Source organism: Chelonoidis abingdonii, chromosome 23 (assembly GCF_003597395.2).
Source record: "Chelonoidis abingdonii isolate Lonesome George chromosome 23, CheloAbing_2.0, whole genome shotgun sequence".
Classification (NCBI taxonomy): domain Eukaryota; kingdom Metazoa; phylum Chordata; order Testudines; family Testudinidae; genus Chelonoidis; species Chelonoidis abingdonii.
In genome coordinates, this window is record NC_133791.1 from 19,340,973 (window position 1) to 19,365,887 (window position 24,915).

General features: G+C 50.8%; 1 protein-coding gene across 1 annotated transcript in view; it reads right to left on the reverse strand.

The window, feature by feature from the left end:
* Positions 1 to 8,848: 8,848 nt before the first annotated feature.
* Positions 8,849 to 24,915, reverse strand: part of ZBTB40 (zinc finger and BTB domain containing 40) — a 98,663-nt gene continuing 82,596 nt past the window's right edge. The window contains exon 18 of the transcript XR_012654776.1: positions 8,849 to 8,861. The gene's annotated coding sequence lies outside the window, so the exon portion shown is untranslated. The remainder of the gene's footprint in view (positions 8,862 to 24,915) is intronic.

Below are 24,915 nucleotides of genomic sequence, written 5' to 3' on the forward strand. Positions count from 1 at the left end.
TCCTAGCTGGAATCCAAGCACCCTGAACCCCCAGAAGGACTCAGTGGAGGGGTCCGGACTGTGCCTGCAAGCTCTGCTGTAACCTGTGTTCCTGCTGTCCAATAAACCTTCTGTTTTACTGGCTGGATAAAAGTCACTGTGGGTCCCAGGAAGAGGGGTGCAGGGCCAGACTCCGTGACACCTGGTTAAGCTCCCTGCAGCCAGGCCCTTCTCTCTCTGAACTCAGAGAGAGACTATTGAGTGCCTGGCTCCCAGCCTTTTTATACAAGCCAGATGTGGTCTGACTGGGGCATGGCCGAGCTGTGGCTGCTTCCCTACTCAGCCCAGCTTTTACCACTGCAGCCCTCTCCAGGGCTGCTTTTATCACTGCAGCCCTCTTTCAGGGCTGATTTCAAGCCCTTCAGGGCAGGAGCGGGGTAGCCACCCCGCTCCACTTACAAATTCCCATGGGAAATAGACCCAAATTCTTGCCCCTGCCCCTTATCACATCAACAAGGAGGCACTGAGCATACTGAGACTGCCCCAAGGAGCTCACTGTCTCGAAGACAAGACGGACACACTGAGATAGACAAACAACCACAATGTAACTGACATTTTGTTTTACTATAAATCAACTTCAGTTTCAAAACCAATGTTGTTATGAGTGGTGAACCCAGAACTTTTCATTCTGAAAATGGCAAACGAGCTCATTTGTGGCCATTTTGATTCCCCCACTCCCAAACAGGCAATTCCTTGAACCCAACCCTCTCCCAGGAGCAGTTTCCATTTTCACAAAGCAGCATTTTCTGCCCCCAAAAGAAGTTTTGTCAAGAAATTCCCAACCCGTGGTAGTCCTCTTCCTTCAGCTTTGTTCTTGTGTATTTGTGTTACAAGAGCATTAGAGATGCCAGCCCAGATCAGGGCCCTGTTGTGCCAGGTGCTGCACAGACACAGAGTGACAGACAGTCCCTGCCCAATGAGCTCTCAGACTAAATAGACCAGACAGGACAGGCTGAGTGAACTGGCACCCAGAGAGATTCTGGAAGGTGCCCAGGTTTGCACAGAAAGCCACCTCCAATCTGCTGCGCCCCAGTCTTAGCCACAAGCCTGTCCTTATTCTCAAACCTCCCTTGCCCCTGCTGCCTGTCCCATCTCCTGCCAGGAGTTACCCTCCTGCCCTCAGCCAGCGGCACTGTTGCTGATGGGACTGATCATCAGATCATGCCAAAAGCCTGAATCCCAGGCTGGAGGTGCCAGGGGGCATTTGCTCCTGGACGCCCCTCGGCGATGACCCATGCCCAGACTGTAATGCTGGAGCACAGCGTTCAGACTTTATGATCATAAGAATACATCCGTCAAGTGGTGACAGGCCCAATCAATACAGTGGCTGCTCAGGCAGGCCACTGCTCAGCTGCAGGATGGATTAGGGGACAGATTGACAGTGGACGTTGCTCCCTGCACACACCAATTGAAACTTAACTACTGCGGGTGCAGAGCTGCCTGCAATCTGCCAAGGGAGACGGGGACTCAATACAGTGCAAGGGCAGCCTCTCAGCAGGGGCCTCCCACCCGTGACCCTCGGGGTTCTGAGTGGTGGCCTCCAGTTAGGGTGACCAGACAGCAAGTATGAAAAATCGAGACAAGGGGTGGGGGGGTCATAGGTGCTTATATAAGAAAAAAACCCAAATATTGGGACTGTCCCTTTAAAATCGGGACATCTGGTCACCCTACCTCCAGGGCAGCTGTGCTAAGGGGAATTGTGACAGGTTTGCACTCCTCACCGCTGGCTGGCACCACCTCCTCAAACTTCTGGGGGCTAGCTGGGTCAGGCCAGTGCCCCTTCCGGTGGGCACCCCATCAGTTTCTCCTCTGCAGCCCCTCACTCGCTCTCAGTGTCCTCTTCGTGGCTCAGCCCTCCAGCCAGGTGACCGCCGACTGGGCTGTTAACAGTCTGGTTGGCAGTGCTGTGGTGCTAAGGCAGGCTAGTTGTGATGGGTTGGATCACAGAAACCCTCTTGCAAGCCGCCACCTGATGTGCCAAGACTACTTCTGCCCCTGCCTTCCCTGCCAGCTCAGGACTCCAGCACCCTGTCTTGCTGAGCCAGACACTCCTATCTGCTCCAACACAGACCCAGGTCTGAATTACTTGCCCCAAAGCTGCAGGTTTACCTGAAAGCAGCTCTCAGAAGTGTTCCTGTCTTTAACACTCAGATGCCCAACTCCCAATGGGGTCTAAACCCAAATAAATCCATTTTACCCTGGATAAAGTTTATACAGGATAAACTCATAAATTGTTTGCCCTCTGTAACACTGCTAGAGAGATATGCACAGCTTTTTGCTCCCCCCAGGTATTAATTCATACTCTGAGTTAATTAATAAGTAAAAAGTGATTTTATTAAATACAGAAAGTAGGATTTAAGTGGTTCCAAGTAGTAACAGATGGAACAAAGTAAGTCACCAAGCAAAATAAAACAAAATGCACAAATCTATGTCTAATCAAACTGAATACAGATAATCGCACCCTCAGAGATGCTTCAGTACATTTTTTCCTCAGACTGGACACCTTCCAGGCCTGGGCACAATTCTTTCCGCTGGTACAGCTCTGTTCCAGCTCAGGTGGTAGCTAGGGGATTCTTCATGATGGCTCCTCTCCTTCTTTTGTTCTGTTCCACCCCTTTGTATATCTTTTGCATAAGGCAGGAATCCTTTGTCCCTCTCTGGGTCCCCACCCCTCCTTCTCAATGGAAAGACATCGGGTTAAAGATGGATTCCAGTTCAGGTGGCATGTTCACATGTCACTGCGACTTCATTGCCCACTTGCCAGCACACACATATACAGGAAGACTTACAGGTAAAACACACCCATCTGCAGACAACTGTCCTGGTTAATGGGAGTTATCAAGATTCCAAACCAACATTAATGGCCCACATTTTGCATAATTACAGTAGACCCTCAGAGTTATATTTCATATTTCTAGTTTCAGATACAAGAGTGGTACATTTATACAAATAGGATGATCACACTCAGTAGATTATAAGCTTTGTAATGATACCTTACAAGAGACCTTTTGCATGAAGCATATTTCAGTTACATTATATTCACTCATTAGCATATTTTTATAAAATTACATAGACTGCAACATCACACTAGTCCCTACCTGTCCTGGCTGGTGCTGTGCCCCAGAAGCAGCCAGCGGGTCTGGCTCCTAGGTGGGGGGCCATAGGGCTCCATGGACTGCCCCTGGCCCGAGCACCAGCTCTGCACTCCCATTGGCCAGATACCACAAAAGATGCTCCAAGGAGAAAGTCCGGTATATACACCGCAACACACTACACCAAACAAGGACACTCCACCAGAGAAATAGATCACTTTGTGGGACAGGCCACCCAAATACCCTGAGAAAATGCATTTAAATACAGAAATAAAACTCTCTCCTATAGAACACCCGTAATTGTCACCTGCCACTTCACCCTGGAACCCAGACTGGGTATCAACAATTACACCCCATACTCAATGGGGACAACACCCTAAAAGAAATCTTTCCTGAACCACTTCCTCTGGCCTTCAAACAGTCCCTGCAACCTCTCCAAGCTCATCTTCACAAGCAAGTTCCCCGCAGGCCAGGACATACCAACTCAAAGTAGTACGCCATGCTGCGAGAATAACAGATGCAAAACCTGTAGACATATCTTCTCTGCTATGATGATCAACACTCCCCCCCACAACACACCTGTCAAGATTCATGGTTCTCACGCATGCCTATCACAACATGAAGTGTACCTCAGCCAGTGCACTAAATGCCACAATAATAACTATGTGGGTGAAACCAGACAACTACTATGGTCTCAAATGAATTCACACAGACAAAAACACCCTGTGAACACTTTTCACAAAGTAATCACTTCATATCTGACCTCTCAGTCCTCGTCCTCGAAGGAAACCTGCACAACACCTTCAAAAGATGAGCCTGAGAGCTTAAATACATAACTTTGCTAAATACTAAAAATCATGGCCTGAATAGAGACACTGGATTTATGGCTTATTACAACAATCTATAATCCACTAAACCTCACCCCCAAGCCCCCCATGACTGGAGAGGTGCCAACGTCCCACTTCACCTTGAATGGTCCCTTGAAATGTGTGTTATCTGTTCCACCTTGTATTTGTCTGTGACGCTCTGAGTACATTTCCCAGGCCTGAAGAAGAGCCCGTGTATGCTTGAAAGCTTGTCTCTCTTACCAATAGAAGTTGGTCCAATAATATATATTGCCTCATCCACCTTGTCTCTCGAAAGCCCAGAGATACTCAGCTACATGGAAGAGTCTGGAATAAACATCATTTAAAAACACAAAAAGAAGCTGACAATGTCTCTTTAAGGTGATCTAGCTGTACACACAGTCTTCTGTATATCTATCAGAGGTGGTCAAAGAACATAAGAAAAGCCAGACTGGGTCAGACCAATGGTCCACCTAACCCATTATCCTATCTTCCAACAGTCACCAATGCCAGGCACTTCACGGGGAAAGAACAGAGCAGGGGACCATCAAGTGATCCACCCTCTGTTGTCCATTCTCAGCTTCAGGCCAACAGAAGCTAGGGACACTCAGAGCCAATGTAGGCTGGGAGATGTAGAAGAAGACATCGATTAATGTTGAATTCACTGAAAGAATAGAAACAAGAGATAGCAGAGAATTTTCAAAGCTCAGCTACCTCTGGGCCTGCTCTGTTGTGCACCTTCTCCATGCGCAGCGCTGCAGGTGGAGCCAGGGGTCTTACCCTGACTATACAGAGCCCGGTCGCTACCACACAACTGGCACTTTCTGACAGTGTTAAAGCTGGGGTCTGAGAGTCCCAGCTGCCCCCACGTCAGTGAAGCAAGATAAAGAGAGGAGCCTGTCTCTTCCCTCTGGAAGATAAATGCCTCCAGATTGTAGCCACTTGAGAGGTCCAGTGAAATTCATCAGTTCTGACTTGAAATGAAACCTGTAATAAATCTACATGTTGAATAGAAGATCAAAGGCAGATCATTAGCGCTCTAGCATTCCCCTCTGAGATTGCATTCCATCCGCTGCCTCACTGCCGGCCTTTCTGGTGTCCAGAACCACCCCCCTCGAAAGCAGCACTGATACGCAAGAGGAAAGGACAATTTCCTCTGAACGGGCCCAGCCTGAGTCAACCCCCTGGCCATTCCCGCCACCCGCTCTCTCTGTCCACAGGCAGCCTGCCTGCTGTAAACCACTTACTTTAAATGGCTCCCTCAGAAAGTCCTCGCTACAAACTGCAGCCTCACCTGGTCTTGAGATTGGAGAACTAATAAGGGCTGGAATGGCATTGTCCTTCTGTGGACCGGGTTCCCATTGCATCAGGTCTTTCATTCTCTGTCCTGCAAGCACGTTCACTCTCCACACTGCTGCACTGTGTCCATTTCCCCCCATATGAGAAACATCCCTTTCCTGAGGATTCAAGTCCCACAGCCTCACAGAATGGGTAACAATGCAACACAATGACGAGCCCCTGCCCCATTAGCATGCTCTGGGGAGTGATGTCACTTAGCATTGCCTTCCCAGCTCAGGACTTTAGTCCTTTGTGACAGAATCCTGACACGAGCAGGCGCCACCAGCTAGTGCTTCAGCAGAAGGAGAAAATTACCCACAATGCAACTGCAGTGCTTCACATGGAAGAAATTCCTCCCCAGCCACTGTCAGAAACAGACGATGCCCAGTAGATTATCCTTCTCCTATTACTGGGAAGTGAATGGCACTCACCAGCTAATTGCTACATTATTACAGTAATGCCAACCCCAGAGGCCAAAAAATCATGAGATTGCCCCGCAAATCATGAGATTTTTAAAAGCAATATTGTGGGAATTCATCTGCCTTTTGATGTTCCAACTCCCCCTGCCCGATGTAGCGCAAGAGGCTGTCGGCACTGCCCAAGCTCCCAAATGTACTAAGCTGACCTTGGGCCCTGCTGCAAAAGCTGTCACCCTACATCTGCCCATCCCTTCAATTAATTCTGCCCCCGGCCCCCCTGCAAGCTCTGCCCCCTGTCCCCCATCAGTTCTGCCCCAGCCCCCCAAAGAGACCGTCCTGTCCATGTTGCTCACAGGAGGGGAAGGGCGAAAGAGGGGGCAAGAGCCATCCTAAGATGCTGGGCTCCTTAGCTCCCTCCTCCCATCCTGTGAGGACATCCCATCCCAGGATGCAGCCCTACCTGCCCTCTGCCACAGCTCTGATTGGCTGCTCTTCCCAAGGAGGTGGGGGGGGGCAGGCAGCCAATCAGAGGAGTTTTCCTCAGGCCAGGTTAAATTCAAAAGGTGGTGGAGTGTCCCCGTCATGGCCAGAGGGCCCAGAGGGAATGGTGAGCAGGCAGCTGTGCTGTCATCACCCTAGAGGGTGGCACTGTGGGGCTGATTCTAATCAGAGACGGCCCTTGGCCACGGTGCTTGGAGGTGAGTTTCTCCAGGTTGCGTCGGTATTTGAGCCAGTCGCGGCTGGACCCATGTTATCATGAAACGCTTGGGGAGCTGCTCTCACTGGGGATGAGCCCCCTGTGCTATCGAGCTCCTCCAAGGCAGTTACATGGTACACGCACTGTGGAGCTGGCAGCTGCAAGGTGACTCATGGGTACAGGAGCAGATCTTCTTGCGCAGCTGGTCCAGAAGTGTGGGACTCAGACTGATCAGCATGTCCATGGCATTCAGCGCATCAAGAGAGGAACATGAAGGCCAGTTCTCCCTCCCTCGACACCAGGAACAGCCTTCTGCCACTTGCAACGCAGAGAAACAGACACCTGGCAGTGTTCACTCATAAGCATTTGCACCATGCTCATCCCGCACTGGGATCTCAATACCTGGAGAGACGGATACAGAAAATAAAGCGCAGCAGCAGACTTAGCAATAACAAAAAGTAGCATGTGTGTGTCAGTGTGTGCACGTGTATACGCTTGTGTGTGCACATGTGTGTAGGTGTGCATGCGCACGTTGATATGCATGTGTAGAATTGAGTTACAAATCAAGTGAAAAGAAGAAAAAACAATTTCCATTGCTGTGGGTGAGAAGTCAGAGCTGCAGTGTTAGAAAAGCAGCAGATGTTCGAATCCTCCCCCGCCCCCCAGTTAAAGACACGGTGATCTTTTCCAATGCCCAGAGTTAGCTCCCATTGTCTGTTACTGCAACAAGCTGACAGGCATCATCAAATTCTCCCTCGGTCAAGGCATGTGTGTCCAGTTGCTTCCCTCTGGGCTCAACATGCCAGAGCTGGGGCGGGTTCATTCCACCTCTGGCCAGAGGGGCAGGAACAAGCAGCCAAATACGGGGGAAGGGCTTCTGCTCATGTCTGTTGCTCAGGGTTCAGAATGAGGATGGAAAGGGGGTTTAACTCTGTAGCAGATGAGCTCCTTCGAGGGACATCGGAGTAATTAACATCATTGGTGAGAGGTTTCCTTTGCAGAAGGAACCGAGGTCAGCTGTTACTGAGTTTAACCCTGGAAACACAGAGCCAAATTTAACTCTTGTGTTCATTAACCTCCGTGGAGTTACCCCAAGCACAAGACTTGACCACTGACCCCATTTTTATGGCGAGTCAAATTCAGAGGGGACGCAAAGGGTGTAGGGCAGTTAGCGGGCATAACTGTCGCACAAAGGGGCAGATGGGCAGGTTGTAAAAGAGAAACGAGCTCTAGGAGGGTGTGAGATCATATAAATCGAAGTGTTTGTGGGACTGTGGATGGATTGCCCCATCTGACATCCTCCTGCTGGTGACTGTTCCTGTTACAAAGCAGCTGTTCCCTGCCTGAAGTATGTGATGCTTCTCTTAAAGCCCCAGCTCCTAGAGTCAGGGGACTTCAGGAGAATCTCACTTTGCATATTTTTTTAAAAGTGGTTTTCTAGCCCTCCTGGTTCCAGAGGCAAGCTTGACAAATGTTACACCTAAAGGCTCAAGAGCCAGAAGGCAGAGAAGAAGAATTATAGGACTTGGAAGGGACCTCGAGAGATCATAGTCCAGTCCCCTGCAGGACTGAGTATTATCTAGACCATCCCTGACAGGTGTTTGTCCAAGCTGCTCTTAAAAATCTCTAATGACGGAGATTCCACAACCTCCCTAGGCAATTTAGTTCAGTGCTTAACCACCCTGACAGGAAGTTTTTCCTAATGTCCAACCCAAACTGCCCTTGCTGCAATTTAAGCCCATTGCTTCATGTCCTGTCCTCAGAGGTTAAAGAGAACAATTTTTATCCCTCCTCCTTGTAACAACCTTTTATGTAGCTGAAAACTGTTCTCATGTCTCCTGTCAGTCCTCTCTTCTCCAGACTAAACAAACCCAATTTTTTCAATCTATCTTCATAGCTCATGTTTTCTAGACTTTTAATCATTTTTCTTGCTCTTCTCTGGACTTTCTCCAATTTGTCCACATCTTTCCTGAAATGTGGCGCCCAGATCTGGACACAATACTCCAGCTGAGGCCTAATCAGCATGGAGTAGAGCGGAAAAATCACTTCTCGTGTCTTGCTTACAATACTCCTGCTAATACATCCCAGAATGATGTTTGCTTTTTTTGCAGCAGTGTTACACTGTTGACTCATATTTAGCTTGTGATCCACTATGACCCCCAGACCCCTTTTGGCAGTGCTCCTTCCTAGGCAGTCATTCCCCACTGTGTGTGTGTGCAATGATTGTTCCTTCCTAAGTGGAGAACTTTGCATTTGTCCTCATTGAATTTAATCCTATTCACTTCAGACCATTTCTCCCAACATTGGTTTTAAAACCACAAGATTAAAAAAAAGAAAAAATCAATCTCATGATTTTGGGGGCCTGTCTCATGGTTTTTGGAAGTCTGGGCTGGCCATGCAGCGCATGGGACACACACACAGCCCTGGCTCACTGCATAGAAAGGGCTATGTAAGTTTCTGTCACCTCTGACGTTCGTCCAGAAGGTCTGCTGGCAGCATAAGTGGATCTTTAAGCAAAGCCCATGCCTGGTGTGTGCATGCCCTTGAAATTGCTCAGGCAGATCAAACCTGAGCCATTTGCCGGTCCCCTCCCTTCTTTCCCCAGCTGCCGGGTGAATCCTTCAGAGTGAAACGGGAGCTGAATCTCTGAGTGGTTTTGTGAAACAGGACACTGAGATAAGCCCCCTTGGGGTGGGGATAATCCGACATCCCAGTCGCCTGGCCCGAGGCCCTGGCACATGCAGGCCAGGGAGATGAGCTCAGGAACTGTCACCACTTCAGTGCTTGGATCCAGCATAAACCAAACTTCTTGTTTAAGGTGGTGGTAGTTAAAACGTGTGGCTTTGATCTCGAGTAAAGCTTTTATCACAGAGACTTCAGCCCCGGTGAGCGGACAGGATAATCTGCCTTGCACACAAAAGGTCACATCTCTGCACGGGTCATGGGAGGGAGGACTTCACTTGCGTGAAAATGGTTTTCTCAGGGGCTCTCACCCAGAGTCCAGGCGGCAGCAGCTCCCAGCGAAAGCCTTTTATGAGCTCACCTACTGCCTCAAACCCTCAGTGCTGTTTCCATTCACATGCAAAGGGGGAAAAACCTATGAAAAAGTAAAACAGTGCCGGCTCAGAGGCTTTGCATTGGGGATCACTGGTAGCCACTCACTCACTCACTCATGCCCGTCACCCCAGTCGGGGTATGGGCCGCCAACCACAGATCTCCAGCCGCCCTTAATAACAGGCAGGGTGACAGCCCGACCAGTTGCTCCCGTTCGTCCTCTCAGCTCCGACCACAGGCTGCTCTGCTGCTCTCTTGTAATGCTTTGCGAACTCCAGGGCCAGTCCGCACCACAGGCTTTGCCCCACTGCTCTGAGATGTGCTGGCCTGACTGTGCAGAGTAACCCTGCTGAAGCCAGTCCAGTTGCTGTGGCTTTAGCCCTGTGTGGCTGTGATCTGAATCTGGCCTGTCTCTCTCTCTGGGAGACTATTTGTCTGCTCTCCATTTGGGGCAGCCTGGAATGGAGAAGAAGATCATCTCTTTTCCAATCAATAGGTTAATGCGCGAGCTGCTCAGCGCCCAGAGCATTGGTAATTGCCCATGTTACCAAGGCACTGAGTATTGTCCTGGTTTCACCTCTCCTGCACCATGTGTCAGAAAGGAAGGAAACACTGTGTAAAAGGATTAATCTCAGATGCCGGGACCTGATCTGGGAACCAGGGTGTGTGTGCTGGGAAGGAGAGTTACTGGGAAGTGGAGATGAGCTCTGGGAAGCTGCCCCCATCCCTTTGCCGAGATGACTCTACAGCTGAGCCTGTTCCCTTCCTCCGCACATCCCAGCGCTGGGTCCTGGAAGCAGAGGGGCTTCTGAGCTGAGCGCTCCAAGCAAGAGATTGGCATGTGCTGGTTGCACTCTGCACTGGCACCTCTGGCACAGAGCCGGGCTCCCATCTAAGCCAGTGCTATTCGCTGCCTTCAACAGGAGTTCACGGGGGCCCTTACATCCAGATCTGTGGCTGGTAAATGCGTGATCACCTGCTCCGTCCCGCCCCTCCCCACCCTGCTGCAGCCGAAATGGGAGACGTGGCTGGTAGGACACGCTCTGCATTGTGTGGGAAAATGCCCTGGAACCAGCCTGGAACCAGGTCTCAGACTCCCCTCTGGCTCACCATGAACTGTCCCTGCACTCCAAGCTACAATGCCAGCTGCTAGCTGGGGCCCCCTCCTGTCCCCTAGCCCAGATGTCCCATCAGTATGGCTGGCTGGGACGACGGGCCCGGGACCCTGGCAGTTAGTGAGAGTGCGAGGCTTCCAATTCCAGGGGACAGTAATCAAAATCACAAATATGCCTTGACATCAATTATGTTGCTTTCTTGTTCAACCAAGAAGTAATTAACTTAAGTGAAGCAATTAAGAAAACTTTTCAAGGGAGGTTTGCACTGTGTTCACAAACAGCTAATTGGTCTGTGCAGTGAAGGAAGGGAGGGGGTGTTGGAAACAGGGGAGGGGGGTCCGATGAGCCGGTACCACACAGCAGAGCAGGGCTAGAGGAATTTTGCTGTGCCAGCACACAAAGGATGCCATAAAGATCAGTTCAAGGGCAGATCTTGAGCTACACCCAGGCAGCTCTCATGGAAAACTTTCCCTTCTCTATTTCCTAACTCTTAAAAAGCCTGTTTAGGACACATGAATAGCAGCGTGTGCGCTGCTCCTCGCTGCCCTTTCTGCTTTCCCAAAGACAAAGCCTCAGGGGTCTCCCACGAGCAGAGGTAAGAAATAAAGCAATCGATAGGGAACCCCACTGTGCATAAGAGACTCACACAAACCGACCTCAAAGTGTTTGCCAATAATAGCAGGCCAGGCAAAGGAATGGAGACAGCTGCTCAATGCCACCTGAATTACCTGCCGCGATAACAGAGGCGCCTGGCCCAGCGGATGAGAATAGTGATGCTTCCCCAGCAAAACAGCTCAGCCCTTCCCTCTGTGCTGTCCTCAGCACAGGGGCAAGGGAGTGCGGGGGAGACAGGGTTTGAGCACCCCACAGCTCATCACTTTGGGGAGCTGGCAGCCAGCGATGTCTAGAACAAAGCCTCTCCCGCTGCAGCGTCTGCATTAGCCATGGCTGATGGGACTTGCAGGCAGTATCCAGCTAAGGGGAGTGAGGGGGGCTCATGGCATCACAGCATAGGAGGAAGGCCCAGGAAGGGACATGCTCAGCAGTAGGATGCACTTGTAGGGCCAGCCAGGTGAAGCTGAGGTGTCTCTGTGGCTGGGGAAGGGATGTGGGGACAGGCGGTTCAGGTTTCTTAGGAATTGGGGACCCTTTGGGGCAGGAGGCCCCATCCTGAGAGGACGGATCTATGGAGAAGTCACTATTATCACGACAGGCTCCAATTTCCTCAGCCAGGAGCCGGGCTGCTGGAGCTAGACATGGGGGGATCAGTGCACCGAGCTGGAGGGAGCCGCAAGGGTCACTTGGGTTAGACACAAACATTGCACATGCCTGTGGAGGGTGCCCCAGAGGAGAGCGGCTAATGAGACAGGGTTGGCAGATAATGAGCTTTGACCCCCAGGGAGGAGCGGCTGCTTGGGTTTGTGTGCGTGCGGGACAAGGTAGGGTGTGGGGATTCTCAGTGATGGGACTCCTGGGCTGGCGAGGTCACAGGGTGGGGTCGGGAGGCTGCCTGTTTTATAAAGGAGCCTCCAAGAGCAGGTGCATGGAAGAGAGCTAGGGAGGAGGGGGATCTATTGAGTTAGAAATCCTCACATAACTAGCTCCCAGCTCCAAGCCAGGCTAAAGGCCGTGGTATGTTAACAGAGATTCAGGAGGCTGAGTTTTGCACTTGAAGCAGAGAGTCCATCCCTGTTCCGTGTGAACAACAGAGGCTCCCCCTCAAACATACAGCACTTACGCCATGGGCCCCAAACATACCGGCACATCCGTCATTTAAAAGGAGTATTTAAGAGTTTGGGAGGAGGAGATGGGCTGAATCTAACCTGTTTCTGTCTCCCTTTCACCAAATAATTACTGAACTGTGAGATTTAACAATTGCCTCCCTTCCAGATCTCAGCCAACGCTAAAGCACAGGCTAGTCTTAAAGTTTATTACTGTGTTGAATCAAAATTTCCTACTAGACGTTATTCATGTTTCAGTGTCGCGACGGTGGGCGAATGTTTTAACCCTTGAATAAATCACAGATGAAATGGAGGTTCCAACAGCTCAGCTTTCATTAAAACAATCTGTTTTTGTGCCCTATGACTGAGAAGATAATCCTGAGCCCATGATACATTTGTGCACAAACATCTTTCTGGCACTGTTGGCAGCGTGCTGGGAGGGCATTATTGTGCTGGATGGTGGGGATAGCAGCAAGCAAATGCTTGGAGAGTGATTTCGAATTGAGTCTGAATGCTGTCTTCAGAGATGATTGCTGGGCTTTACAGTGTTTGTGGCTTTAGAAGGAAATACACTCCAGCCATGTGATGCCCAATGAATTTAGGATATATTTTGTGCAGGAATAACCACAGCGGGGTGGCGACCCATCACCATCATCTGGACAAGCAACATATTGTCAAGCTGGACCTGCTTTTCAAAGCAGCTTCGCTTGGTGCTGCCAAGAGAGAAGGCGAGTGGGACTCTAGCTAGGTAATTCCAGTGTGGAGCTGATAGCAGCCCCGGGCTCCACTGGCCGAGTGGTTGTCTCTGTGCTGTTAGGCTGAATACCGACATGTGCACAGAGACACCCTGAGAGAACACGAGGAGAAAGGGCTCTGAGCGGGCAAATTTGGAAGCTGGTGAACAGAAGGCTGAAGGGCAAAATTAAAACAACTTGCCAAAGCGTGGAACAAGCCTGCAGGCAAAGAGAGACTCCGTGTTCCGGGCACAGATGGAGCATGTGCCTACAAGCAGCAGCAATTGCACTACAGGTGGGGAGTCAGAGAAGGGAGCTCATTTGGGGGAAGGTGCATCCCACTGGGAGGGGAGAACTGGAGAGGAGTATAAACAGTCCCGCCTAGGGTGTGAGCTGGGCACACAGGAGAGAGACACAGACCTGGGAAAGATCCCAGCACCATTCCCTAGCCTAGGAGAAGCAGGGAGGTCTGTCTGGGGTCCCAGCCCAGGTCATCACAGAGGATGGGGAACAGTGGTGCATTTTTTGGCTTCAGCTTCCCCATAGAAAAGAGAGGGACAGGCCTGGTCTCAAAAGCCCAGGGCCCTAGGAAATGGGCATGCCCAGAGCAGAGCTCACACTGAGGAGGAAGCCAGGGACCTTGGCCCCTCAAGAGGCCTGAGGGCAGCTTGTCCTTGGGGTGAAATAGCAGAGATGTGGATGAGGAAAGCAACAGCCTCAGCAGCAGCAGCAGCAGCAGCAGCAGCAGCTTCTCTGGGGCCACTAACATGGAGCCAAAGGAGAGTCTCAGCATCCCCTAGCAGGTAGGGCTGGGGCCACACCCACCAAGGGAAGGGGCTGAAATAGCATCCTGTGCCCCACAGTGCTGAGCGCTGCATATGCCCCTCCCTCAGGGGTAGGGGGTGCTCCAACCCCATCAGGGCCTGCAGGGATTTTCCACGTACATCACCATGGACCCGACTAGGGTGACCCCTCTGGACGGGCTCATGTCAGCACTGCTCCTGAGGGAGCCATGCTCTCAAAGTGACTGGGCAGTTCCGGGGAGCAGCCCTCCTTTTCCACCCCTCCTCACAGCTGCGCATGTCTGCATTCACCCCCCAAGTGCACTGCACTCCTGTGAAGCTATTGGCAGCCTCGTAAAGCCACACCCCTAGCAAGGAGCCCCACCTCCCCAAGAAGATCAGCACTCAGAAAGTCCCTCTGCAGGCCGTCCCCCATAGGAGGGTGGGTTTGGGATAGGCCAGTGAGGGGCCTGCCTGGCCTCCCATGGACAAAGGTGCAGGCCAGCTCCTCTGTCGGGATGGGATGATGCACTGCTGTGGCCTCCCTGGAAAAGCATTTGGGGTCTTTACAGTGTCTTCATGCTATCTGGCAGTGGGGAATTGTCAGGGGACCAGGTCGTAAGCGGTCTGGCCTAGTGGTCAGAGCAGGAGTCAGGCCTACTGGTTGGAGCAGGAGGTGTAGCCATGTAGTAATCACAGCAGTAGTCAGGAGATAAAGGGGTTAAGGAATTGATAACAGGAATGCAAGAAACCCATTGACGTAGACCTAGCAGAACAACCTAAGCCATTAGAATGAGTGTAAGGTCTCAGCCTGAGTAGGAGTAGATGCTCAATAACTCAGCATAAGTATCATAGATTAGGGTTGGAAGGGACCTCAAGAGATCATCTAGTCCAACCCCCTGCTCAAAGCAGGACCAATCCCCAAATAGCCCCCTCAAGGATTGAACTCACAACGCTGAGTTTAGCAGGCCAATGCTCAAACCACTGAGCTAATCCTCCTTACAAGTAAGTAAACTAACAGTGATCTTAAGTCACAAGATGGCATACCACTTTGCAACACTTGTGATTACAAAACCATAAACAAACTGCTGGTCGGTTACTGTAAGAAGGCAGGTTGTAGCAGGGTAGAGTACTTTTGGAGGGGAAGATCAGCAGATTCTCCACTGCAGATAACCACAGTAATCCAGGTGACGTATATGTTAATACACTTCATGTTATTAATATACTAACCTATAGGGTAAGGACACCCCATGTTATGAGATCAAGGAAGTTAAGATATGGTCAAGGAAGGAAGAGCTATGCAAATATATGCATGAGGACCATCGAGGTCTATAAAACGTCTGGTCTCAGGTACAGCTGTTGTAGTTCTTCATCACCATGCCAGAGCATGTGTCAAAACCTCTAGAGCTTCCCCCAAGGCCAGAGTAGGTATATCCCTGCAATGGGACTGGTCACTCTGACAGTGGTATATTACATCACTGGAGTTGTGTAACCCTTCTGCCAGGAGGAGTTGGCAGCAACAAGGGCTGGGTTCAATATCCAGGGATCCATCTTAACAATACAACACAACCGGCTCGGGCCCTCGCGCAGAAATGTGAGAAAATGAAACACCATCCCTGGACACTTCCAAGAGGCAATACTTCCCACTCAGAGTACATGTATAACAAAGAAATGTTTTAATAAAAAGGAGGGAAGTTACCCGGCATTAATTTAGGAAAATACCGCAAGCAGATTCATAAACATAACACCACGAGCCAAACACCCCACCCCAGAGTATGTTGGCCAGTGTCTTTTGCCTCCCTCATCCCTCCACCACACCCCACTCACAATTGTTGTCCTTGGTCAGTGAAGACCCAGAGTTCAGAGATGCAGCTGTGTGAGTTCACCTCCCACGCTGACTAGGGCAGAAGCCACCTTGCTCACTCCGCTGTCCGGGCGCTTGTTTTGGTGTCAGTTGCCCTGTTGGATGACTGGTTGCTTGCTGCTCTGCTCCGTTTGCCACCCACCACTCCACCAGCTGCCCCATCAGCCATTCTGCTCCATCAACTGCCACCTGCCTTTCTTCAGGGACTGCTGCAGGTTGGTCTCTTGAGGTTTCACCCAACTCTCAGTGATTGTCAGCTCTGAGTGGGGGAACCTCACTGCTGAAGCAGGCCAGGCAGAAACACTGTCCCACAACTGATGATTTCAGCCCTGGTGATCACTTAATAAAACAAAAAAAAACTCCTAATGGAGCCTTAATTATTGCTATCTTTGACCAGTAGGGATGGGCAGGTTAAACCATGCCCACACCTCCCAGCAGGAACACCTGTCCCCATCCCCACAACCCTTCCCAGAGCTCTGGCATCTGAGCCCCTTGCTTGGTGATTTCAGTTCAGCTGAGGGTGACCCCCTCATTCAGGCCAGGCCAAGCACAATTCTGCTGTCCTTTACTCCTACAACATTTCATTGCCCCTGCACTCAGCTCTAAGTCATTTGTAACCCAGCACCAGTCAGAGCTGATCACTTTGCCAACGCAGCTCTGTCTGCTCAGACCTAAGCAGAGTGGGTATGTGCATGTAAATACAGCCTGGTCCTCAAGCCTTTCCCCCTCCGTATCTCATCGCTAGCCGCCGGGGGAGAGCTCATTCAAACCTTGCTTGCACTTATTTGGGTTGTTTTATTTATTGGACTAATGATTGTAATAATATAATAAAACTTTTACAGTTACAGAAGGTCTTCCCCGAGTGTCAATGTGGTTGTCACTGCAGGGCCCAATTCTAATAATACTGGGCCTGCTCTTGGAACAAGAACCCACCAAATTACAGAGTCCTAACTGGGCAAACTAAAATCAATCACCTAATCAACAAACAATCCATAGATCCGGCAATGGAGGTCAGAGTCAGAGTCCAAATGCTAGAGCCAAAAGAGACAGAATCAGAACCACTCAGCTCCCTCTTGCATGCGCGCCAGGGTATCGGCTACGCACAGGTCTAGTTTTGAGAAGAGCACAGTCAATCTAAATGTTTGTGGATGAAAGGGAGCAGAGAGTTGTTCCAAACTGTCACCTTGTTGAGTGCCCAATAATCCATGCAGGGTCCCAAGGAGCAGCCCTTCTTAACAAAGGAAATTGGGGCTCCCCCCAGAGATGTGAATGAATGAATAAGCCCCTTCTCTAGGTTTTCTTGCAGATAGGTGTGAAGAGTTTGAAGTTCTGGTTCAGAAAGAGCATACATCTGACTGAATGGAACCTCAACTCTGGGCTGAAGGTAACTGGGCCATCAGAAGTCTGGTGCTGGGACAGGGTGTTGGCATTTCCTTTGTTAAATATGTCAGCAAAACTGTGGTACTTCTGAGGTGTCAGTGGCAGCAGACTGGCCTGTGGTGGGCACTGTGCCTTCTTGTGGACTTGCTGCCTTACAGCAAGGGTTCTCTGGGAGGCAGTGGAAGCTGCATGGGTACTGGGTTTTGGGAGACAAATTGCCAGTAATACTGGAGAATTATACCATCCTCTTACTCCAGTGGACACATGGGCAATGAGCCAGGGCACCCCAAGGATAACCTGAGAATGGGGGGCCTGGATTAACCCAAACCGGAAGGTTTCCTGTTGGCCCTGGAGGGACACTATCAAGAAGAAAAGTCTGATGGTTACTGGGCTGGAGAAGAGGAGGTCTCAATGGTCTCGACCACATCTGGGGAGATCTTGTGCAAGAGTCTTAGCACAGCCCTACTCCATAAAGTTGTAGGAGTCAATAAGCATCTCCAAATGGAAATTGGATCTGCAACGGAAGCTGGAGGTGCATTGGGTGCTGACTTGCAGTTGCTACCATTCCAATGGAGGCACACCAAGAACCGCAGAAGGGGACAGGAAGCCACCCAGTTCAGACCCCCTTGCTGGAATGTTTTCCAACCCAGGAGCCAATGGCTTTCACTGGGCATGCCAAAGCAAGGTGTCTAGGTCCCCATAATATAAGCATAGTCTTGAGGCTAGGCATTGGTGCTCCTCTGCTTCAGAGAGAGGTGGTGGAAATGGTCAACTTGCAAGGGTTCTGGCACCTGTGGTGAAAAGCACAGCTGAGGACACTTGGTTTGAAATGTCAGCAGGATTGGAGAGTGGGGGTTTGATCACATTCATGGCTGTGCACCATCAGGCGGTCGTATCCTAATACATAACTCCATCAGATCACCCACACCAAGCAGAGGTACTATCTGTTCAGCTTATCTTTAATACCTGAGTTCAGATCCAGTCAAAACTGGTGACACTGCACATCATCTTTCCACTAGAAGTCCATGGCCCAGTGATGAAATTTGGCAGCAGATTGGTGTCCTCGCTAGATCTCTTGAGCTGTGACCTCAGCAGCCCAGGTGTTGTTGGGGTTTTCAAAGATGGCTAACGTGGCTTGAACAAACTCTTCCAGTTGGCCTAGGAAGGGACTGGATTGTTCCAAGAGAGGAAAGGGCCAAACCAAGGCCTTGCTGGTCAACGAACTAATGATTAGCCCTACTTGGGCTTGGTCGATGGGGAACGAGCGGGGACGTAATAGGAATAGGAGCTGGCACTGATTCAGGAATCCTCACAACTGATCATGATCACCATCAGTTTAATCTGAAAGTGGCATCTTTGGCTCCCAGGTTGTTGGGGCAGCTGGTGGAACAGTGTGTGCCTGCAGGGTCATAGTCAATGCCCATAGGGCAGACACCCCAGCCTGTAGGTTCTGTACAGTGTCTACCTGCTCCATCAGGGAGAAATTGGTCTTGATTGGATTCATGTTGGTGGGCTGAATCCCTTGCCTTGACATTTTTGGGGCTGTGTAAACTGGCAGTGGACTGGGCCATAGGCAGTCTAGCCTTATGGTTGGATCAGGAGGTCGGAACTTGAGTCAGAGTTCAAATGCCAGAACCACGTGAGACAGAGTAAGAGCCAATAATCAGAGCTGGAGTCCGAGAAGGCAAGAGCAGGGCTAGGACAGGACTGGAACAAGGCAGAGTGCAGGGCAGGGTCTAGGAATGAGGCCAACACAGGAAAGCAGAGAATCACGGCAGTGTGTTGACCAGCTGTGCTCTGTTGTCGTTGCTGGGCTTATAAATCAGGCTGTTGAGCCTGCAGGCAATAACAGGCGCTGCAATTAATCTGGCAGTTCCAGGACAGTGTATCTGAGCCTATTAGTTGCCTAGCAGGGTAGTTAGCAGGGGAGCAGGCCAGCAGCTGGTCTTAGCTGGGCTGACCTTGACAGGGATAAAGAGCCGCTGCTGGCACCCTTCAACCTCCCAGCTCACCGGCCACCAGGCAGTGCTCCGTGAGCTGCAGCTGGGGTCCTCCGGGCTTGAACAATCCTGGGAAGAGCTTGTCTACACTGGAGAGTAAATCGGGATTAAGAAAGTGTGATTTAAAGTCCAATAGCTATTCCAGAGTCACTCCAGGTGTGGATGAGCCCTACTCACCCCAACTAGTAGCGCGTGGTGAGGGTTAACCCTGCCTTGATCTTGCCCATGAATAGAAGAGCAGATACAGATGACCCAGAGGGCTTGTTATTCTGGGATTTTCAAATAGCTTTTGATAAGGGCCCTCACAGGAGGCTATTAATGAAAAGAACAATAGCAAACAGGGCCTGGGCTGGTCTTCAGAGAGAGACAGGATCAAGGAGGTTTCCCCAGGAACTGCCAAGTTCTGACCATGGTTTTGACTTTGACTCTCTCTGTGGCCTGAGTAGGTCATGTAACCTCTCTGCCTTAGTGTGACACTCTGTACCTTGGGGGAATAGCCAGCACCCCCATGTTCATCCTTATAATATGATTGTGTGGTATCCAATGCAAAGTTTGTCATGTCGAGTGTCTTTGGAAGGCTAATGATGCACTGAGCATTGTTATTGTAATCGCTGTTACAGTAATGTTATAGGTTGTAATTTCATGTAGATGGTTATGAGGCTAAAAATGTGTCCTTATGCTTAAAACAGGCCCAGGCAAAAACTCTCCAAGAGCAGAGGGGCAGTTCACACCTCATTAGGGCATGTATGGTTCAAACCCAGCCCAGCCGCACAAGAACAAAGGACACTGGCCTAGGAAGCAACAAAAGATCTTTTGGATTCTCAAGTGAGTCACCCCCCCTTTCTTTGATCAGTTTGGGACTCTGACGAACTAATGCTCACCTGACGCTGAAGGAGGGGGGGCAAAGCCAAGAGGGAAGAAAGAACATGATAAAAGGGAGAGATGTTTGCCAGGCTCTTCCTCTCTTCCACCTCCATCTGCAGACATCACCACTAAGAGACTGAAGCACTGATCAAAGGGGAGAGCCTGGCTGAAGGGCAACCAGCCAGCCTGTGGTGAGAAGCAACTAAGTTTGTAAGGGCACTGAAAGTGTTAAAATCAGCTTAGATTGCGTTTTGCTTTTATTTCATTTGACCAAATCCGACTTCTTGTGCTTTGACTTATAATCACTTAAAATCTATCTTTTATGGTTAATAAATGTGTTTGTTTATTCCACCTGAAGCAGTAGCAGTGTGTTTGGTTTGAAGCATGTCAGAGACTCCCCTTGGGATAACAAGCCTGGTGCATATCAATTTCTTTGTTAAATTGACGAACTCATATAAACTTGCAGCATCCAGTGGGCATAACTGGACACTGCAAGACAGAGGTTCCTAGGGTCTGGGACCGGAGATATTGGCTAGTGTCATTCGGTTGCATAATCCAAGCAGCAGCTTACATGCCAGAGGCTGTGCATGAACAGCCCATGAGTGAGGGTTCCCACAGCAGACCAGGGTCAGGCTGACTCCTGGAGTCCAGGATTGGAGTGACCTAGCAGATCACCGGTCCGGATAACACCAAAGGGGAACGTCACACTCAGTCTCTTCAAAAGGAAAAGAACAATATTCACCTGCCTGGGGGCGGGGGGAGGGTGTTATCATAATGGACACCTGATGCACAGAGTGAGCTGCCCAGGAGCAGAGAAGGTCAAGTCAACTGTGAACCGATTATGTCACAAGCAGGGCCCTTTCCCATCCACCAACTGCTGACAAGCCCATCCTGATTTCCCCAAACTTATCTGTGATTTATAATCACCCAAGGGTTGGATGAATAAATTTGCACCCTCTGGGTTAGTCTGTTCTAAGTTCTGCTTCTGCTGCCATCACTGCAGAACCTCAAGGACATGTAGGGGCAGTGAACCGGAGCATCACAGCACCTAACTGCTAGGTGCCCAGAAAATCCCTGCAAGCCACAAAGCCTGAGTCTGGTGCCCAGGGACTGGGAGAGATGGGAGCCTCAGAATGGGATTCAGGCTAGAGCGGTAGGTGGCTTCTGACCCAAGCCAGGCAGTGGGAGATGCCAAGGCTAGGGTAGGTGCTAAGCCCCACCCCTCTCACAGAGACACATGCCTCAGTCTAGGCTGCAGAGAGGCTCATTCCTCTGCTTGAGATTCTCCGCTGGAAACGCTCTTGGCAGGGGATGCCGTGTGGAGGAGGTGGTGAGGGACTTCCCCCATCACGTGCAGCCCGTGGTTAGAGCACGCAGCTGGGCTGTGGGCAGCCCCCAGTTCAAGTCCCCCTCCACCTGAGGGAAGAAGGGATTTGACCAGAGCTCTGCCACCTCTCAGGTGCATGCTCTAACACAGGGCTCTGGGACAGTCTGATGCAAGGCTCTCCTGCAGAAGCTGTTCCACTGTGGAGCAATAACTGTAGAGAGTTACTGGAGCAGGGGGACTGGCTCCCGGGTCTCCCATGTTTGTGCTCTAACTCTAGGCTTCAGAGCCAGTCGTGTGTTCACTCTCTCGGCCCCATGACTCTTTCGCTTTTTGGCTACAGTGGAATAGCTGCAACGGGAGAGTGAGGAGGCCACGTCAGGTCATGCTGGAGCTCAAAGGCTGGGGCATGCACTGGAGAGATGGCAAAGCCCTTCTCCCCTCAGGTGAAAGAGGACTTGAACCAGGGGTCTCCCCAAGCCCAGGTGAGTAATCTGCCCACTGGGCCAACAGTTACAAGGAAGGTTGTTTTCCTTCCCCCTTGTGTAAGCTGTCTAAGGGGACCCAATCTGAGCACACCTACTGGGTCAGGCTCTGCAGATGAGCTAGGCAGACAAATGCCTCTCTCCACCCGGTTCATGAATTGGGCTGGGGCTTCGGCATCTGGACAGCTGGCATGGGGCTGCAGTGCACATGTGCAGAACCAGAACCAGAGGCACTGAAGGGAAATGTACTGTGATAATGGAGGCACTGAGCGATTTAGGTGCCCACAGGGTCTGGGGGCAGCTGAGCCAGGGATTGGTGAATCCCACTGGGGCCTGATCCTGGGATTTAGGCACCTAAAAGTGGGAGTTGTGTGCCTAAATCCTCTTGTGAATTTAGCCATCAGGGCCTTTAAGTTGTGCCTGAAACTTGATGAACAGCTGCCCCATGTGGCTTCTTCTCCCTCCTCTACTAGGGGAGAGGTGGGTGTGCCAGGGAGTGGCTGGGCTTGGTAAGGTGCAGGGGTTATGTCAGTGAAGGCAGCCTTCGCAAGAGGAAGTGGGGACTTTGGGACGGTCCTTAGGCCCCATGGGAGTCACGGCACAGGCTGGGCTCAACCCCAAGGAAGCACAGTCTCCTGCAGTTGCTGGTAGAAAGTTCCTTGGTGCCAGAGCCATGGAATTATTGACACTGTCCTCATCTCGACTCCTTTCGTTATCCTGCCCTCAGGTCATTGAAGATAAGGACTGAGACCTTGAACTTGAATCCATAGTCTCTGGAAGCTGGGGCAGGGAGAGGAGACAAGTCAGACATGCTTGGGGCAGCCCATTGCTGAGGAGACATGCTGCCATGTCCTGTACTAGCTGGTGTGTCCTCAGGGCTTATGAGGTCATGCTCAGGTCCCTCACATCGGTGTAGTCCAGACCGGAGATGCAGAAGATGCGCTTAAGGGAGGCCAGCTCAACAGCTAGCAGGATGGGCCAGAGGCTCCTAGTCCACTGGAGATGGTAGGAAGCTTTGCTCCCAGACGCTGCCCAATTAGAGCTCAGTGTCAGGCGTTTGCTATGCCCAATGGCACAGGAGAATGATACGTTGGGATTGGTGGTGCCTGTTTGCAGACCCCATGCCCCAAGTGCCCGTTTGTGCAAGTGTTGGCAGGAGACCTCCTCAGGGACACAAACAGCTCCTTGAAATTCAGACCAATGCCTGGAACCCCGGCTGTGCAGCTCTGGTAGCAGGTTCTGCCTTGTCGCATCAGGGTTGGTTTGGAGGGTGGAGTCACTTGGGATTTGCACAGGAGAAAATGGGAACAAGATTGGGCCCGAGACAGAGGTAACTTAAGCTCTTACTTCAAAGAAGGAGCTGGTCACATACAGAGCCCAGAAAGAATTTCATCCATCTAGATTATTGCAGAAGTGCCTGGGTAAATGGGGGGTGTTTCCCCTTCCTAAGAAGCATAAACTATTGGTCCTGGCTGGAGGCAGGGCAGCGGAGGTGCTGGCCCAGTTGTCTGATCAAGTGTGGCAAATCCTTTTTCCTCACTGATTTTCTCGAAGGGCTGCTCGCTGGAGGAAGCCAGATGTGTGTATTTGTGTGAGGGGGACATATTAGAGCATCAGGGAGTGAGATTATAGCCCACATTGAAGGTCATTCTCTTCTAAACCCCCTTTTCAGCCACTAACGTCTTTGAGAATGAATTCTTGGTACTGAAATGGCTTGTGCTTCGTCCAGGGGCAAAAGGCTGGGGGAAAATGGGAAGCAGATCTCTGGACATGTCTGTTTATCAGGGTTTAAAACCAGGGGGCGTAAATAAATAAGTCACTCCCTGGGTTGTAATCCTCTCCTCCTATCACCCTGCCCAGCAACAGCAATGCCACTCAGCGGTGCGGCTCCACCTAGCAGATGCAGGGAGGCAGAGCAGCCAATACATGAGCATGGATTGTCTCACTTCCTTTCCAGCTAGCGATGTCCAGAGCAAAGCTGGGAAGATCAAGGGGAGAAGGGAAGAGACGCTCCAACCAAGCATCCTCCCACACATCCCCGATGGAGAAGAGGAGACTCTGACTACCAGAATAGCCAGTGTGTCAGATGCCCCTCTCCTCCCAGCTGACCCAGCAGCAGCAATTGCAGAGTGGGATTGCGTTTCAGGGGTGCTTGGAACCCCCACCGGCCACTCTGTGCCATCAGGCCCAGGTGTGAGATGACATGATGTGGTGCCTGCCTCTTATCTGAAAGGCAACTGCTGCTTCCCTCCAAGCCCAGGGGGCTGCCCTACCTTTTACCAAGAGCCACTCAATAATGTCAGCCTGGTCCTACACCAGTCTGGAGAGGGGGCTTCCCATGCTTGTTTCACTCTTTAAAATAAATAAGCTGCTACATTCCCCGCAGCTGCTGTAGAAAGGCAGAACAAGGAACCAATGGCTGGAGGTGAAAGCCGGACAAATTCAAATGAGGAATTAGGCATGCATTTTTCCCAGTGAGGGTGACTAACCACTGGCACAAACTGCCAGGGGAAATGATGGATTCTCCATCTCTTGGTGTCATCATAACCAGACTGGCTGCTTTTCTGGCAGAGGCTTTAGCCAGACCCAAGTCACTGGGCTAAATGCACTGGTAGCAGGGCCTGTGTTACACACGAGGTCTAATGGTCTTTGTTGGCCTCAAACTCTATGAATCTCTGATTACAGGAGAGGCAAACCTGCAGGTAGAACTCATCTGAGTCAGGGAGAGGGGCAGCAAGGAGAGATCAGCAGCAGGGTAAAGCAATTAGCTCATTAACACACAACTCCTCATTCAGAACAAACTCAGTGTGTGTAATGCTTTTGCTCTGCAGGCTAATGCCACTGGCACAGAAAATGCTGCTTTCAGAGAAAGTGGTTTCTGCCTACCTGAGGGGATAGTCTCAGGCTACATCCCCCAAAGGTTTGAATGGGATTCCAGGAGCACCTGGGACACCAGAGATAAGGTTCTCCCAGAGGCCTATTGGCTAATGCTTCGATCTTTGCAAGAGGGAACAAAGAAGCTCTTGCACGTCCGGATGAGAGCCAAGTTATCCACCTTTGTTGGGAGTGCAAGTCACTGAGACGGCTGCGGAGGGCCTGGGGCCAGGTTTCTCTGTCAGACATCTTGAAATCAGCCAGAAGCAAAGCAAGGGACATCCTAGA